The following is an 18,640-nucleotide window of genomic DNA, read 5'->3' as shown; positions in this document are numbered from 1 at the left end:
CTAGCTAAAGTATATAAATATATGTCTGATTCTCATTATGATTAGAGTTAGGGGCGTGTAACGAATCTTCATTTGAATTAGACGTTTTTGTTATGCAATAGAGAAGATATTTACTAGTACAAATATGATTACTATAGAATTTGGCAAGTAAGAAGAAAGACTAATTACACCCGCGAAACCATTAAATTCCTGCCTCAACATATTTCCTGCACGGCGGGCAATTTACGTGCAATTCACATTTATGGGTTAAATTCAGATGCTCTGTACATCAGGATCCTAAAATCGGTAGTCTGTTGAGTAAGGAATAACGAATAAAATTTGCTTATTATATAGAAAACTGTTGGCAGCGTAGGTTTCGGTGATTTTTCATTATATCGTAGAAATTGACGTTTTAATCATGTTACCACTACTCGGCCTTTGCGAGATCTTTGCAAAGATCTGTCGGTATCACCACTACGGTGAATGATACATATAACTGTGTGCCTGTGGCACCGTATATGTCCGTATTGTTTATCAACTACTTTGCGGTAGCCGGATTTAGAAAACTAACGTAAACCTAACTCTCATCTTCCGTTTACATGCAATATATAAACGAAGACTGGGCGAACTTGGATATTTCACGGATCCTTCGAATTATAGCCGCTTGCAGAACTTCGTAATAAAAATTATTATTATTAATAGTATGAGTTAGGTTAGAATAATCTAAATCTTTTAAATTACAGTTTATATCGAGCTTTATAATTTGTTGTTATTATTTGAAGGTAAATACATTTTAGCCAACATCAGCAATGATTCTTAGTCTCGAATACGCAGTTGTAGATAATTAACTATTGTTAGGTTCGGAAAGTAAAGTTCAAAGACAAAAACATCAATTTCTGATGGATGTAAATAAACATATCGCCAAGCAACACGACGAACAAAGCGGCGAACGTGTCAGCTATGCTTGCGAATATGTTAGAGATATACATGTAGTGTTACCGACAGTTTTTTGCGAATATCTCGGAAACTAATACCGAGATGCGGTAAATGCCAACGAAGGAGTGGTTGAATATGTTGATTTCTACAGCATATCATGGAAATTCAAGCTGCCGGCAACTTCTTAAATAATTTATTATTTAAAATTTTATTCTCGTTCTTATTCATTATTCATTAATTTTTTCTTTAAAAGGAACATTTATTCGTCCGTTTTTTTTCTAAATAATTATGTTCGATACATTATAGAGAAACTTTTTATTCGTCATTATGCAATAAAAAATTCTTCTCACTTATGAATTGATTTCAATGTATCGTTCTACAACTGGTAAAGACGAATAATAGCAAAATAAACCATAAATAACTCGAAAATAAGATCACATCGCGTATATGTATATTTATATAAACTTCTTTTCTTATTTGCTAAATCTATCCCTGCTATATTCGTTACGTACAACAAAAAATCCTGTAGAATTCAGTATTACCTCCTCTATCTGAAGTATCGAGATACAAAAATTGCTTTTAAAATATTATTGTGGGGATACGTAAAAGTACCTTTCTTGTATATTGTTGACAGTGAGCAAAATATGAACATATACATCGGACATGTATAATACGACTTTGTATACACTGTTCCCCAGGGCGATGGTTTGGTCATGTGGAGGTTAGAGAATTGTTACGTATAGAGTATCTTCTTCGATATAGCTATAAGCACTGTAGCGGATTATGTCATGTATTATATTTACGTATGTGTGTAGCAGTACACATTTTTCAGTGGCAATTGCAGATATAGCCTCCAGTTTTTGCCAAATATCTCTAGCATTACTTATGCTTCACAGGAGAACAATCATTAAATTAACTATTTCCTGTAAAATATTGGACAATTATTACATTGTTTGAATATATTTTGCATTTACATATTTTATCCACTTTGATAGATAATATCTATATAAAAATCAGCAGCGTAATAGTGACAATTTTCAAGATGTAAAGTCGTTATTATAGCGTAGTAAAATTGAAATATTAGGTGGTCCGAAAAATTTGTTTCGTTTTATAAGGAAATAATGGATGCACAACATCTCTCGTTTTATATTATTTTATCAAATTACGTACGATCCATTTTGTTTTATCACGATAAAAATCACAACATTTGAGACATTAGGTTTCATGTTTGTATAAAGATGTGTTGTTGTAAAAGACGCGTCTGTGAAGGAAAGACACTTTTCGGACAACCCTATATAATCGGCGCAGAGCATTTGCGCAGCGTATAGGATTCGCTTATAGTCCAGGAGCGTAGACAATGAACAAGCAGTACGAATCTGCCTTTATGAGGGACATTATCGTTCAACAGTTTTTCATATTCGAAACGCGATAGTGCGGACGTGCTACGGAATAATTACCTATTTAAACGTTACGATTTTTGTGTTTAGCAAGTGTTTGTGCAATTGGTAAGAAGTGCTACTTGCTAGATAAAATATAAAATCTAGTTATTCGAAAGTTGACTTGCAATTTTCTATAAAAAGGATTTATTCAGGACAAATACTTTATAGTTGTAAATTTTATGAATTAAAAACTTTCTTTGGATTATTTTAATCTAATAATTTTGTTCTGTCTCTAGGATGGGTTATGCGGCAACCAGATGGACTATTCCACATGTGGAAGTAAGTCGTAGTTTTAATTCGTTTTCTTATTTACTAATAAATAAATTTTCTTATTTATTTTTCTTTTTTCTTATTTTTATTATATCCTTCGTCTCTAATGTACGCTACTTACATTTATACATTTATATTAACGTAAGAATGACGATATAAATATTTATGTTTTAGTTTTAATTAAACATATTGATTATATTTTTTTATATAAAACTTAGGTCGTTCTTCCTATTTCATTTTTTCCCGCTAAAATACGTTTTCATGAAAGATAATGCTTATTCAGAACCAAAAATGAAGTCGGTCATCGATGATGGTTACCAATAACAGAACTTGACGCATAATTATTTCTATAATTGAATATTATGTTCTTATAAAATAATTATGTTTTTGTTAATATTAATTATTCTTCGAATCTCGTATTGTATTTATCTGATAGATAGTAATTTTTTTTTAAATTTGTTTAAGAATTCTTCCCTGACGTACATCGTGATACACAAGGAAGTTTATTCCAGTGATACAGTTCTTCATAAATTCTTTTCCATGCTGTTACGGTAAGTTTTTTTCCCTACTTCTCTTTGATTTTCTACTATTGCTGTATTATTTGCTATAATGTCTGCATTTTAATCGCAAAATGCATTGTTTCATTTAAGAAAAGTGGTACAGTATATTCATTCGTTATCTTTCCTATTTACTAACCAAAAATTAGGAATGAAAAAAACAAATCTCAGTTCTCAGATTCTGTTGCATGTTATTACAAGTAGATGTGGACACGATTTAAATAATGTACCGAGTCTGATATCTACAAAATCGTCTAAAACTTTCAACTTTTCTATGTATTTTATATGTAGATATTTTATTACACATAGAAATTTATTATACATAGAAACCTAATCTCAATATTTAACTAATGGCGAAACAATAAGCGGTAGAATATCTCACGTGATATTGATTTCATCAAAAAAATTTTTAAGAAATATCGTTTAATTCGGAAGAAGACATCGCATATGGTGCAAATTACTTTTTGAAGATCCAGCAGTAGGGTCCCGTTTCAATTTCATTTTTGCAAATGGTACCATATATTTTTTAATACATTCATCGATATATCTTCGTATTCCATTCGAAAAAATTAAAAGGAACTGTTAATATCTTAACTTGAATTTGTCGTGTGAAAACCAGGTAAGGACGCGGAATGGTACTCTCGTGTTTACGTTGTCCTTGTCTTTCGTTTGTTACAACATAAGCACAATATCACTTCGTGTCCTATACTTATCTTTCATACGGCAAATTAAACGTGCGATATAATCTAAACAAACAGTTTTTCGACATAAATAGGTTAATACCATTTTATATGATATGAAATGTTAGCATATCGGTTACATCACTGTTGTTTACAAAGCACGAGTTTCGGCTGATTAGTAGGTTAGAAAAAAAGAACAATAACAAGAAAGAACCGATTCGGAAGGACGAACCTTCCGTTTATATCCGAATCATTCATCAAACAGGTCATATTGTAGGATGTCAGCATACTTTCCGCGGTGAACGTATGTATATATTGTTTATATATATTGTTTTGATATAGTTATTAACTATGTTTATCGTTATGTATATTTATATTGTAGTATAAGAATGTATCCGAAAAATCCGCCTGTTTAAAACCCCCTGCTTTCATGTATATAATTGGCTTTTATAGATATGAACGCACAAAAGATATATGGATGGTAACATTATATCGTTTAACAGAATCATCGAGCAACACAAACAATTCTTTTTCACATTATTATTATTTCACATTATAAAATATGTTAATTATTTTTCGATATAATTGCCGTTTGCATCAATCCATATTTGGCAACGCGTGACAAGTTCCTTCATTCCGTCAGCAAAGAATTCTGCTGGATACTTCTAGTAAACTTGTGATAAACGACTTCACTGCTCTCTTAACTTCATTTTCACACTTGAAATGAGTTGCCCATCTCGTTATTTTCCATTTATAATTCCTATAAAATGAAACTAAATCGTCACAGCGATCTCTGTATTATCGTCTGCTTATACTCTAACTCACACCTCTTGCGGCCACATCTCCACGCTGTTTGAACGGAGAGCACATCAAAATCAGATACGCGTTTAATGTTTTAAATGTAAGTTTAACGGTTTATCACCGTTATCGATATGATTCATGTGTTTCGCTCAATTTTTTTGAAAACAAAAACATTTCAGTCACGGCGTCTACCCTCAATTTTCCTGCATTTTTTTCTCGTGGTTGACAGAACATTCATAAGCATCTGTTTCCTTCCACTTTTCACGTTCTGAAGTTTCTTCCCTTTCTTTCCAATAATAAAGTGAGCGCTAGAAAGCAGATTTTACTTTGTGAGGGGATGCCTTTTTCAGAGAAATATGTTATATTATAGAACTTATACTGGTCTTGTTCATTTACAAAAATTACTTTATTAATTTGTGATACAGATGTCCACAGCTCATAATACTATCTGAAACACAGGGTGCGCCTAACTCACTTTCCTTTCTCCACGTCATTTCAAAGCTTACTGTCCTATATAAAACAGCTCACAGTTTTGATAACTTCACTCGATGACTATGTCGGATTTCTTTTTGATAAACACGTTCCTGATTTCGTTCCTGCGTATCTTTGTCGGGGGATGATATAAGGCAAGAAACCGTTTCCTGTGCGTGAGAGTTGAGGAAGTAAGAGAGAAGGATTGCCAGTTTTGAATATGAAAATAGAAACAATGTGCATCAAAACTAATCTTCCCCAAAACTGAATTTTAGAATAATATACTTTAGTTGAATTACGATCTCAAATATTAGGAAATAACGTAGTATACTACTGGCGAAAAAATAAAGCGCTACTGAAACCTCTCGAAACGAATTTCTTTGTGTATGCTGTTACTTTTCTAGCGATATTTGTATTTCAAATTCCGATTGCCGCTCATAGGTTGGCGCACTTAATAACAGGAGTACAAGCCCCCTTGATACCATTCAATTTCTATATGAAACTTCTTTCCCTATTTTTTATATGTATAGAAATAATAGCGCGTATACACTTAAAATAGAAATACTATATACTTTATGGGTTATGGCCTATCGCTGTTTAGTGTAATAATAACGGTATCTACCTGTAGACACTATCTTAGAAAACATGACACATCAAAAAGGATATTAAATTGAAGTTATGTTTCGATTGCGACGAACCAAGAATCTAAGCCTTCTGGCTATATGTCTCACCGAGAGTCAAAAGGTAATGTGAAATAATGTTTAATAGCAACAGCAATTCGATGTACCGCATAGTTACTAAAAACGGTGATGCGTGTGATTTCGATACCCAATTTTGTAGAGATTTCTCGTAGCAAATCTGTTGACCAACTGAACCCGTCTGACCTTTCTTACTACCCACTTTACACCTCAGAAGTTGGGGAAAAGTAGCATTGCCGAATTCCTATTCGTGGAAATCGTGGCGTTCGTGAGACATTCGTTTAAAGGATTTCTGCTTCGCGTTAGTCCCAAGTTCTCCATAGTCTAAATCGAGCGAATGATTTCTCAATAAATATGAATGAAATTACGTTGCGTGAACACAACATTTCCTCTTTTAGATGGGATATCGTTTGTTGGTATGTTTTCACACTCGTGGATCGGACGCGTGGCAAAAAAATATTGATGCGAACTGTTGCCCTGTAGTATGCGCGTTTCTATGTGTATATGTAGGACTTATCGTTTACGCGCTTCTTTCGACTTCCTGGTTCTCTTGAGTGTGACATTTGGCATCAGTCACTGATGTTTTCATCGGTAGGATTTGCGCGCAGCAGGCTATTCTCCCATTTGCACGATGGCTCCCTCTTGGTTGAATTGCCTTTTGTGTTCTCGATCTTGAACTATGATTCAGCACCTTTTGTCCTGAGAACGTGTGTTTGGCTGCTCCTTTTGTTGTTTATGCCTGAATCACATACGAATTTCCACGTTGACCGTTTTACCAGTTCACCTCGGCAATCGGTCACCTGTATCTCATACATATTACCTTTTCTTTTTTCTCGCGAGGAGGGGAAAATGCTATTACGCATATCCAGTGACCCGTGTCACTGGGTTGTGGAGGATGATTGGTGGTGTGTTTTAATTGACGAGATATCTTGGTATTTAAAACCGTAAAATATATTTTAAAATAATAGATACAGAGAATGTTCGCTAAGACGCTCGGTACTAACTGATTCGCTAAGACTATGTATTGATCGCTATTAAAATCACCCCAGACTGAGACTGAAAAACTGACGACGTCACGATCGCGTTCGTTTATTTATACTGGTCGGAAGTATACCGGAAAATTTAAATTCGCCTTTGTTTGACGGTTGCACTTAACGGTGATATTCTTTTGCTCAGAGATTATTGATTATTACATTAAGTATGTCCCAACGATGTTGGTACTCCGCGGAAAAACAACAACGAGATTCAAATTGTTCTCTAGCTCATGTGCCGCCATATATTTATATATAATTGAGAATAGAAACTTAAAGCTTTTTGGAAATATAACTTTTTTTAATTTCGAAATGTGTGCAAAAATCAAGCCTCAAAAGGTTTTTCAGTTCTCTTAAAAGTTATGAGGTCGTATTTCTACAATTTTTGCGTCTTGCACAGCAACTGATACCAACTCAGTTCTATTTGTTCTATTGGATCTCTACACAAGAATTTCATTCTTACTTGTAAGTCCAATAGATTTTCGATTTCAAACTATTGAAAAATAGCTCCATAAGCTAATAGTAGAGAAGGAACATCCGCTATTTTACTCCCTCTGAAGTCTCGCGTGGATCACACTGAAGTTTGTATTTTTCTACGAATTTTGCGCTTCTATATCTTGATCTTTATCCGAACTCCGGAATGAAGTTAAATCGTATCACAAAATCAAGGCTCCATGAATTAAGAAATCATTTTTTGTGAACCATTCAGAACACTCTTAAATAGATGCAAGAAGTCGAAAAGAAAATGAACTTCCCCACCATTGGCCATCAAAGAAGTCTTCTGACGCGTAAGATACCGTCTGGAGTCACCCAAACATCGAGCCTGCTTCCCATTAATGCAGTGGATCATCCATCACGGAAATTTTCAAACCTCCACTGCTCTTCGTCTGTATCTGAAGTCGATTCCTTTTTCCCGCAGCTGTATGTGTCGTGCTTTGAGTGGAAACTGTGACTGAAATTAGTCAAATTAAGGGTCGATGGTCGGTTGTAATTCGGTGCTCTTGCGAGGTAAAATTGGTAACAGCGAAGCATATGCGGCAAATATACTTGCTCAGTTCCTCAATTGCTGCGGCCTACTTTAAACTGCGAGTATCAGATACCGTACGGAGGTACCACATAGAAGATACTGTAGTTTAGGATATGTGGATCATCCATCACGGAAATTTTCAAATCTCCACTGCTATTCGTCTGTATCTGAAGTGGCTTCCTTTTTCGTGCAGCTGCGTGTATTTTGCATTGAGTGGAAACTGTGACTGAAATTATTCCAACTAAGGGTCGGTGGTCGGTTACATTTGTCGTACTACTTGTGAGGTAAAGTTGGTATCAACGGAGGATATGCCGTAGTTATCCTTGCTCAGTTCCTGAATAGTTGCGTCCTGGTTTAAACTGCGAGTAGTAAATACCGTAAGGAGGTACCGCATAAAATGTACTGTAGTTTAGGATATGTGGATAATCGGTATAAGCCGAATTTCGTGAAAGGAGTGAAAAACGACAAAGCGATTCTCGTTGTTGACGTCACCGACCGCTACGAGAACAGAGATTATTTCCATAAAACGATGAAGGAGAAGGTCGACAAGTACATTCCATGCCTGAACCACCTAATAGCAAAAGACAGTGTGGACAATAAAGAGATCCATCACGGAAATTTTCAAATCTCCACTGCTCTTTGTCTGTATCTGAGGTGGCTTTGTTTTTCGCGCAACCGCGTGTGTTTTGCTCTGAGTGGAAACATTGACTAAAATTATTCAAACTAGTGGCGGGTGGTCGGTACAGTGGGTTTATCTCTTGCGCGGTAAAGTTGGTAAGAACGGGGCATATGCCGCAGATATGCTTGCTCGGTTCCTGATTAGTTTCGTCTTCGGCTATTAATTATTGGAAGTAGTTAATGATACCTAATTAATTACTAATAGTCAATAAATTAAGAACAATAATAATTTAACATTTAAAATATATAATTATAAATATATTAGTAGTATTTTGCCCATACATCTAAAGTTACACTGGTACATCTCTATAGAGCTTCTTAAAACATTCATAATAATTGTTTTCATTTTAATTTTCGTGGTGTTATGTTGAAATTTCAACATAACATTGAAATTTTAATGGCTTTTGTTGCTATAGCCCCTCTACTGCCCAAGACCACGGGTGAAATCTCTTTATTGTCCACACTGTCTTTTGCTATTAGGTGGTTCAGGCATGGAATGTACTTGTCGACCTTCTCCTTCATCGTTTTATGGAAATAATCTCTGTTCTCGTAGCGGTCGGTGACGTCAACAACGAGAATCGCTTTGTCGTTTTTCACTCCTTTCACGAAATTCGGCTTATACCGATTATCTCCAACATTCACTGTGGACTCGATAAACAAAGTACTGTTCTCTTAATTTATTCGAGAGGTGGGCTTTCACTTCATGGTGCCCTTAGTAAATTGACATAATACTGGAACATGTTCTAGACTTTCCGGTTGGGCATGGCAGCTTCTGCACGTCACATCTGTATTCTTATTTGCTCGTGCTAATGTGCGACCTCCTGACTTCCTAATTCGCCCCATTCCTTGACTCTCTCTTTAATCTTTTTCTGGTCTTCTCGGTGTCTTCCAAAGTGGCCGGCTAATTAATCCTCAGGCGTTCGCGATGTTTTTAAGCTTCAGCTTTTTATTTTTCATGCACTCCTCAGGGTACCGAGCTTCACTATGTGTTCGAATCTCGGTAACCCTAATCCTCCGTAATTTTTCGGATCCCAATGGAACACGATGGCGGTCGATGGCACCAAATACAGAGTCGCTTTAATTTCCTACCTGGCCTCCATCGTCGTTTGGTGGATTAATCTATAAGTTGTAAATGAATCGAGTGAAGATATACTTTGTCAATAATTCGATCTTATGACATGGTTTCTAGGACCTTACTCTTCTCACCATGCTCAGAATTTCGGACACTACTATGCCACAATGGACGCCATCCCGTGGCCCCATTTTCGAATCCAAATTCCTGAAGGTTACGTCTGGGTCTATTGCAGGTATTTTTGTGTTGTTGATCTTTATTTCAAGGTTCTTTAGGAGCCAAGTGTCCTTTTTGTGTACCACCGGGGACGCTTGAGTTTTCTCGACCGATATATTCATGCCCAGGCTCTCGAGGTATTTGTGTATCCATCTAGCATTATGCCTCCCTCTCGTCTTCACCAAACAAGACGATATCGTCAGCGAAGGCCAGCACAGGAATCTTGTTTCCTGCATTAACATTTACGCCAGCGGTACCATTCTTTTCCATTTCTTCTAGCAGCGGTTTAAGACATAAGTTGAACAGCAGCGGTGACAAAGGAACACCCTGCTTTACTCCCCAGAGGATTTCAATCTCGGCTCCTGTATTGTCTTTTGTTTTTACTTTGGTCTTACATCCTTTATACATTTCCTCTATGATTTCTATTATAGGGGTCGGAACGCCTTTTGTCGCCAGGCAAGGTCTTATCGCATAGTGTGGTATCGTATCCGAATTCCTTGGAGATATCCACAATTGTGAATAATCCCCGCCATTTGCGTTCCCCACGGCGCCATCCTTAACGCCTTTACCTCCACTTGATCGGCGGCGGATATCCCCCAATCCCTTCTAATATCTTCCACTAACCCTTCCTTGTCAGTTAGCGGATCGATGTTTTTTAATTGTATTTTCACTCTTTCCTCTAAGGCCGATACTTCCATTTGGTCGCCGAGAGCCGCTTTGAGCTTCTCGGCCACTGCATTTACTGACACTTCTCTGTCAAATTCAATTAAGATGTTGCCGGCCATCGTCTTCCTCATGTCGGTGGTACCCACAATAGTACTTCTCACCGCCATGATCTGCCTATATATATCCATCCACTCGCGGCCCTCATCGACCTTAATCAGGATGGCTTCCTTTCTTCTTCTTTCAGGGAGTATCCTTTTACCCACTCCTCCGCCGTCTCTTCCACTCCCCTTTTCTCCTACTGATATCGACTCCGGTGGTCTTCGTCTTTTCTCTTTCCTCTTTCACTCCGTTTTCTCTCGGAGTAATCGGCGGCCACCGCCCCTCCACATATCTCCGCGTACGTTGGCTCTACTCTTCTTGGCCTCTTAGCCACCGCCGCGACCTTACTGCCTTCCGCTGGCGAAACTATTTTTCTTTTTGATTGTTCCGCAATCGGCCTCCGAAATGCATCTACCTTCGCCTTCTACTGCCTACACACGGCAGTCTTATCAACTATCCTCCCAGTTCTTTCCGCTTTACCCAGGACAGGCTTCATCGACACTATCCTGCTCGGTGCCCCCATACGCTGCTCAAGGGTACACACCGAACCCTCCGCCATGTCACTCATCTTTTTGAGATCTACATTTTCCCTCCTATCTCTACCCAGCCCCTTAGCAATGGTCCTTAACGCTTTCATCACCGCCGTTAGGGTCCTGGTGAGACTATTTATGTCCTAACCCGTTAAGTAGTATCTTGCATCTTTCTAGTTGTCACTGTACGGGTCTTCAGACTCCTCTACCGTACTTTCCGCGATCCCGTTTCCGCCCGGAATTCTCTTATCATACCCGGTAGGAGAGCTTAACTCTACGGCTCTCCTTTCCAAGTATCTTTTTTCCCTATCAGTCTTTTCCATAGGCGTAACATTCGCCTCAGAGTCCCCGCCATCACACGACTCCTTCCTTCCTGCGGCGGTCGGACTCCTCAACAGCCTCCTACTCTGCTTGAAGGGGTATACTCCTTCGTCCCCTTCCCTGCTGCCACTTCCGGGCAGCACCGAGATCGTGGCATCCTCTAACTTCACCTTGGAGGAGGCTCTCGGCTTCACATGATACAATGTTCTCCTCTTTGCTCCACTCAATTGATACCCGGTCGTGTTTACCGCACGAGAGGGGGCCCTGGGATCGACCTTCCCCCCGTCGTTTTTCTGTCAGTCACTTGACCGTCGGGTCGAGCCTGGAGAACCACTCGACGAACCGACGGGGCCTGGGTGCTCCGCCACCCCCTGAACCGTAGGGTTTTTTCCTTTATTTGACCTGTCCATGATTTTTAATAAAGTCTCTCATAGTCCTTAAACGTAGCCAATCGTCAATAATCCTGTCATGTCCTTCCAAACTTGAACACTCGTAGTCCAAAAGCTTGCCAACGGCGTCCTCAAAACTCGAATTCCTTTTCCTCGCATCCCAACATAACCCCAACCTAACTCCTTCCGAAGCGAATAAATCCGCCACAGCGCTTCCGGGACCGATAAGCGCTGCGTTCGAGGCGTTTTTGTTCTTACTCATTTTTAACAAATAAAAGTTTTGTGGTCTTATACATCAATTCCCATCATAATCCAGTAATTCCCGTTGTTCGGCAAGCCGACTATTACTTTAATGATTTTTTCTTCCGCTGCTTCGTCACCATACTCCGTTTAGCCATGAACGCCCCGTCCAGGGGACAAATATAGACGCCGGCGCGGCGTATATGTTACCGCCGGTACCGCGGGAAGGTAGGAGTGCGACTTGAGCAGGTGAAACTGAAGTCTCGCCTGCTCCCAAGCAACTATGACTCCCCAAGGGGTCCGCAGTACAATCGTTAAACAGCGGCGTGCTGCTTACGGACTGTGGGGTTACTAAAACGCAGCCCCAGACTTCCCAGATTTAACCCTCTTGTCAGAGTCCGGTTGTTTTTTTATTCTGTTGTTTCATTAAAATGTGATCTATTAATTTCAGTTGAAATTTCGCAATTGATATTGTTTTGTTGGTTTTCAATTTGTACAGACCATACGAATTTCATAAACACATGATGGGGCGTGATAGGTCTAGAAGAATCACACGTGTCGTTAACAATAACAATTTATTTGCTTATGTCTGTGGCATACACTAGCGCGCCGAAAGCACGATACAGATGTCGGTTCGAGATTACAAGTTCAAGCTCGGCGCGATACTTTACGCGGTGGTTCGAGTCGAGACGATTGCACAGATGTCGAGGAATTCCGATTCGCTATTACGTACGACTGCGGGCGGACAATTCAGATCGGCGTCTTCCAACTTGCCTCGCGACTCGCGATAGAACAGAATGAATTTGTGTCGCGATGATGCTCCTTAGGAAAACTGTGCTTGGGTGTGTCTAAGGATACGGAATCATCGGATTCGTTAAGGAAAGCGTTAGTTCAGAGAGTGAGGGAAATGGACGTCGCTGTTAATTGGCTAAATCGTGAGTTGGTGGTTGGAAAGAGATGAAAACTGCCCTTGAGAGAAAGTTGCTAGCGAGGAGCGTCGTACGTGAGGAAAAACAGATTTCCGTAGTGGGTGGTATGTGTAGGGACTATTGAGACAAAGACTATTTGTTCCTTTAGAGAATCTTAGCTGCATGAAACCTAAGATTTATAGCGGGTCCTTAGGCTCGCTGTAAATATTCGGAGAGAGTGTATCGACATCTGGCAATCATCTGTTCGCAAGGTAGAGTCCTTGTGTAGCGAGGCACGGGACAGAAACCGTTGGGAAGTTTGCTGTCGAGTGCCGCTACACACATATCAATCTAATAGAAGAAGTATTTTTTTTTTACTATTTCGTTGTTTTGCGAGTAGAATTTATAGTGCTGATGACGATGTCGGTCCTGTCTGCAGCACCCATCAATTTATTATAGTCGTGTACACAAGATGGTTTCTGCAAAATTTCTTGCGCACTGTAGTGTTTTGGTACATCTACAAATTCTTCTGTATGTATTGTTGAAATTATGAAAATCTCTTTTCTATCGTGCCATTTTATGTCTGATATATTTACAGACGAGCGAAAGCACGTTTGTCCTTTTTGTAATTTTTCGTTCATTTTTGGTATTGTGTACCAATTGACGACGCAAAGGGTGTGCCTTTTACCTAAATATGATTCTTCGAGGGACACTGCAATACTTCCTGATTTACTACAGTCTTTATGTTCGGGTCCTATGGTAGTACCAACATCCGTATAAAGAACAACGTCTTGAATGTAACCCGTCTTGCAGTCACAAAGTACAAACGGTTTTAACGCGTCACATCGTACATGCCTGATATATCCGGCATTCGGAGCAAAAGGGTTAATATAACCTATCAGCAAAGCAGACCGGTAGTTTCGTCTGTACATTTTTTGTACGTAATTTGTCAATTAACGATCGCCAATTATATGTATAAAAAAAATTGTCCACAACGTTGAGCCTCGCGGCATATTTCAATAGCATCCAAATCGTAAAGAAATTAGTTTTTCAGACAAGTCGCTCAAAATGGTGATTATTCTTAAAATTTTCAGCAGTTCCCGTACTAAACCACTAACGTCGTTACACTTTTATATTGATGCACATAACAAATTTCTGACAAATGCCATCTCTTTCGCGAGGATCCATCACACTGTACATAAGGAAGTATAGGTGTTCTTAGTAGCATATAAAAATGCATTATATTTGCAGTCGTAAGTTGTTTATCGTGGTTTATAGATGTTCGCGGTTTTATTGAAATATTAATCCTGAAGAGGAAAATAGACAGTGCTTACCTTACTTTGAATTCATTTAAAAAAAACGATATAAGTAATGATTTGGATCAGATAAATCTCCATCAAAGTTGATCGACGATTAGACGTACTTTGGCTCTATGATTCTTCGCTAATTCAAACATAAACAGGTCAACTAAGAGTCTATGGCACTTCTACCGCGTCTTATAGATACGAGCAATTTAAAAGCTATGTGCAATTTGTATATAGTATGTAAAATTATGTAAAATATTTGTATTGTTGTGTATAATAGTTCGAGTGGTACAGATCCATGCAATGCCTCGGGCAATTCCGTTTGAGACTCTTGAGCTGGTCCATCTGGCTCGCCGTGACATTGAACCAAATCGGACAGGCATAAGTCGGTATAGAATTATTGCCAGCAATTTGTACAACGGAAGACTACACTTCACCCAGAGATACTTTGAGAGGAACGAATCATTATTTACTGTAAAGTCTTTTCTAATTTATTTTACATTTTCCTTTTAATATGCTGTGTAATCTGTAATTTGCAATACAAATATATACCGAGATATTTGACCATTTTCTTATGCGGAACGGATAGGGGCTATTGCCGGTGATAAGAAATCAGCGAGAATGTCGAGTGACATCACGGTTGAAATTAAAATGTCTGGACATGCACACGCCGAAAGGGACAGACTCGCATTTTCTAATATTTATACAGAACTTTCAGTTACCACAGTAAACCCTAATTCGATCGAATACTTTTTGTACTTCGAATTAATTTTTGACAAATATATTGCCGCCGTGTAGATCCGGAAATCATCAGCAAATACCAACGAACATGGGTTAAGATCGCCATTGAGATGGAGGAGGCTCGAAGCATGACTAGAATACAAATTGAACAGGATGGAGGTGCCTAACGCTGCAGTCTGTCATCCACCCCGAAGACGACATTATAGCTTGTGACTTCCAATAAGACAGCTTCCGAAGGTTATGGACCAAATCACCTGAACTAGATGTTTAAGGAAATCGTATCGTAGCAGCTTTTACACCAATCCGCTCGATCGAAACATGTGTGGCGGCACTCGACAAGCTAAATACCACCACTCGACACTAACTAGTGTCGGACGACGGCAGCACAGTGTTTGGCGCCTTAGATTACGAACGTTCGGAACCCGGGTTCGAATCCCGGCGACCGGAGTCCGATTTTACTTCCACGCGCCAAAAAAAAAAAAAAAAAAAAAAAAAAAAAAACGGCGGAAAAATCAGCAGTACCCCGGCAGCGACATCTACAGCTCCTAGTGACAATTACTCCGGACGAGGCCTAGCAATTACAACTATCACGCACGGACAATATGTATATCACGCATACCACGCCTCACATGTCAAAAGGCCGTTCTAGGTCTATGAGGAGAGTCTTTCTAGCAGCAGACGTCAGACACAAATTTTGTTGTTGCGTGGACCCCTTACTGTATTTGACCCAGAAGCCAAAATGCTAAATGGAAAGAATGGGAAGCAGTATGAGTTCCTGTATCACCCTGTCAGAGACCTTACTAATGCATACTCTGCAAACAGCAAACCTATTGACCTGTGCCTCCTGATTTGAGTTGTTCTTATCCTTTCTCAGCAAGGAAACCACTTTCCCTATCTTCCATACTTAGGAAAACACGCAGGTTCAAGAGATCATTGAATATCAAGGAGAAGAAGAATGTTGTGTATCTTTGGGGGAACTATATTTGTGCTGCGTTGGAAATATCGAGGCCTGATATCTTTTTCCCATTCAGAAACTTAAATTGAATCGTTAATGAAACTACCGATATGAAATAATTCCCTGAGAAATCGGAGACGGAGTGGTTGCTAGCCGTTTCCACGTGTGAAGGTACAGGCTTTGTTCCAGCGACCCGAATTCAACGAAGATCTGAATTTTTAAGGTTATGAAATTTCGGGATCTGAGAAGATCATCACACACATTTCGACACACACTTTCAAAATTTGTCCCCAGTCGTCTTGTGAGATTCACGAAGCTTATCGCGCGGTAGAAAAAAGACCGGGCAAAGTATGCTTCGCCACATACAAATAACAAGTGCTTTTGTAACGAGTGATAAAAGTTTAACAAATTAAAAGTGATGAAATAGCACGCGAGCGCAATAGTAATTAAGGACCTATTCAAAGAACAGTTTATAATTTGAAAGGATGTCACGGCAAACAATCGTGAATAACAGAAGCACGTGTTGCGTACACGTTTATTCCTGGCGTCTCATCGCGTTACTAATTAATTCTGGGGAACCGGCGTCAGCAGAGACGTCATGATCTCGACTTGTTTGTCGGTTTATAATTTAGGAGTGCGGCGATGAAAGAGCGGAAGACGAACTATCTGACGGTCTACCGGAACGGCTGCCGTGAAGAAATGGAGTAATAAAGTTATTCAAGGAACTCATTCCTTCATGTTGTTGACGACCGGGCAGTTAATGGATATGCATTTGTTTACGGATTGGACCGTCGAATAGATTACAAATCATTGTACAAAATTCGATAATTTTGAAGATGATGCCTCGGACGTAGCGCCTCTCGGTCCCGGAGGCGCTGTGGCGGATTTATCCGCTCTGGAGGGGACCACTGATGACGTCCAGGCTATGTCCCCGGTTATGAGCTTTGAAGTTATGGTGCCGCTCGTCGGCAATCAGGTTGCCTGTCCGGTTTGCGAGAAAAGGGAAATTCACCTTTTCTTCATGACTTTGTCGGACCTGGACAGGCACCTCGTTCAACATCACATGTAAGCCCCCATACAATGAAAATGCTTAAGTTGTCGGAAAAGTTTCCCGGAGCCTCATGGGACTGGGTGCCACATACCAAAGTGTAGTGGTGTAACGATGCAGCTTTTGCTCTGTTACACTAGGCGAGGAGGACGTTCAACTGTGGAAGACGGTAAGAATCGTCTGAAGAAAAAGTGAGGGCGAAGATCACGAGGTTAGCCCTGTTGCCTATCACTCGTCTAACTTGCGGAAGCATGCTTTTGGAATCTTTAATTCTTTGGATCTAGAGAACTCGTGAATCTATCAGGGGCCTTCCTGATACGCCTTTTTATGGCTCTGTAGCACTTTCCGTGTTCTATGAACGATGGGATAGAGTAACATAGTGTACCGAAGCGCTTCTTCAATCGATTTAAGATGCGGCAGATTCTGCATTTGTCTTGAAGCAAACCTCCGAAGCGGGATTCCAGATATCTCTCAACGCAATTGAAATGCCATGTGATAGCTGGAATGGAGGCTTCTAGGGCCTCTGATAGCTGGGTGTAGAAATGTATCCAGCTTTTCCGCGAGTACCAAATCCAAGAACGACTGCGCCTTAACATATCAAATGCCATCAAAATCAGTGTCATTGAACTGGAGGAACTGTTACTCGTTAAACCAGTGTCACAGGTTCTCGTCTCTGTTATTATTTAATATGCTGCACCAGGGAACGTGTCTCGCGTTATAATCACCACCGGGGATAAAGAATTGTATCTCATAGCGTTTTTCGAAGAGCGTGTCTCATTCTTCGACAAAGATGTTGTGACAAGACACAAGCTTAAGAGCTTGCAACGAAAATAGTATATATAAAAAGCCGCGTTGTTTGCTAGATTTATTGTGACAACTGAAAGCTCCATTTTCCCCTTGTCTGTATGTGTTTAGTGATTATCGCTTCAAAGTTAAATGACATGCTAATCGAAATGAATTAAATGATAAAACCGTTCCTCTCCTGAACTTTGAGTTCAAGTGGTCACACCCTATCGAAACGAAGATCATTGAACAAAACCTTATGCTTCTCCGTGAGTTTCGTCTTTGCCAGCTGGACCACTCAAACGAGTGAGCTTGCAGAGGCTACAGCAGCAGTAACCTACGATTATTAGAGACAAGCGGATTGGTATTTGATTTCGCAATTTCGAAGTTTGTTAGATGTCCAAAGCCACTTGTGGTAAATCTGTCGGAGTTTATCCGTGCCATCATAGCGATATCTCCGTCAAATGAACATGGAACAATTTCTTGAAGAGGTCTATGCTGTCCATCAGGTTCACCATGTCGTCCATACTCATCGTGGGCTCTACTCAGATAAGGGATTTTGACCAGGAGGATTGTTCGTAAAGGGGTGAAAACGTGTGAAGCTCTTTGGCGGTCCTATGAAATTGTCAAAGGATTTTATTTTACTGTTCATCCGCTTCTCTGTCATTTCAGCACGCTTCTTGATTTCTAAATGAGTCGAGTATCTTCGGTATATGGGCTGACTTGCTGTTCTTTGTTTGCTGTATATCTGTTTATCGGGCATGAGTTCGGAGCGTGATTGCTCAACACACTTTACGCACC

At 39.5% G+C, this 18,640-nt stretch overlaps 1 protein-coding gene across 2 annotated transcripts in view; it reads left to right on the top strand.

Moving 5' to 3' along the window:
* Window positions 1–1,940: 1,940 nt before the first annotated feature.
* Window positions 1,941–18,640, top strand: part of LOC126926632 (uncharacterized) — a 59,022-nt gene continuing 42,322 nt past the window's right edge. The window contains exons 1-4 of one of the 2 annotated variants that reach the window (XR_007714692.1): window positions 2,246–2,420; window positions 2,591–2,633; window positions 3,090–3,175; window positions 3,990–6,507. The gene's annotated coding sequence lies outside the window, so the exon portion shown is untranslated. Of the gene's footprint in view, window positions 2,421–2,590; window positions 2,634–3,089; window positions 3,176–3,989; window positions 6,508–18,640 lie in introns of those variants that run through there. The other variant, XM_050743050.1, reaches the window with a different exon arrangement.

The sequence above is a fragment of the Bombus affinis genome, chromosome 18 (genome assembly GCF_024516045.1).
Source record: "Bombus affinis isolate iyBomAffi1 chromosome 18, iyBomAffi1.2, whole genome shotgun sequence".
In the NCBI taxonomy this organism is placed as follows: domain Eukaryota; kingdom Metazoa; phylum Arthropoda; class Insecta; order Hymenoptera; family Apidae; genus Bombus; species Bombus affinis.
This window is presented reverse-complemented; position numbering and strand designations above follow the sequence as displayed.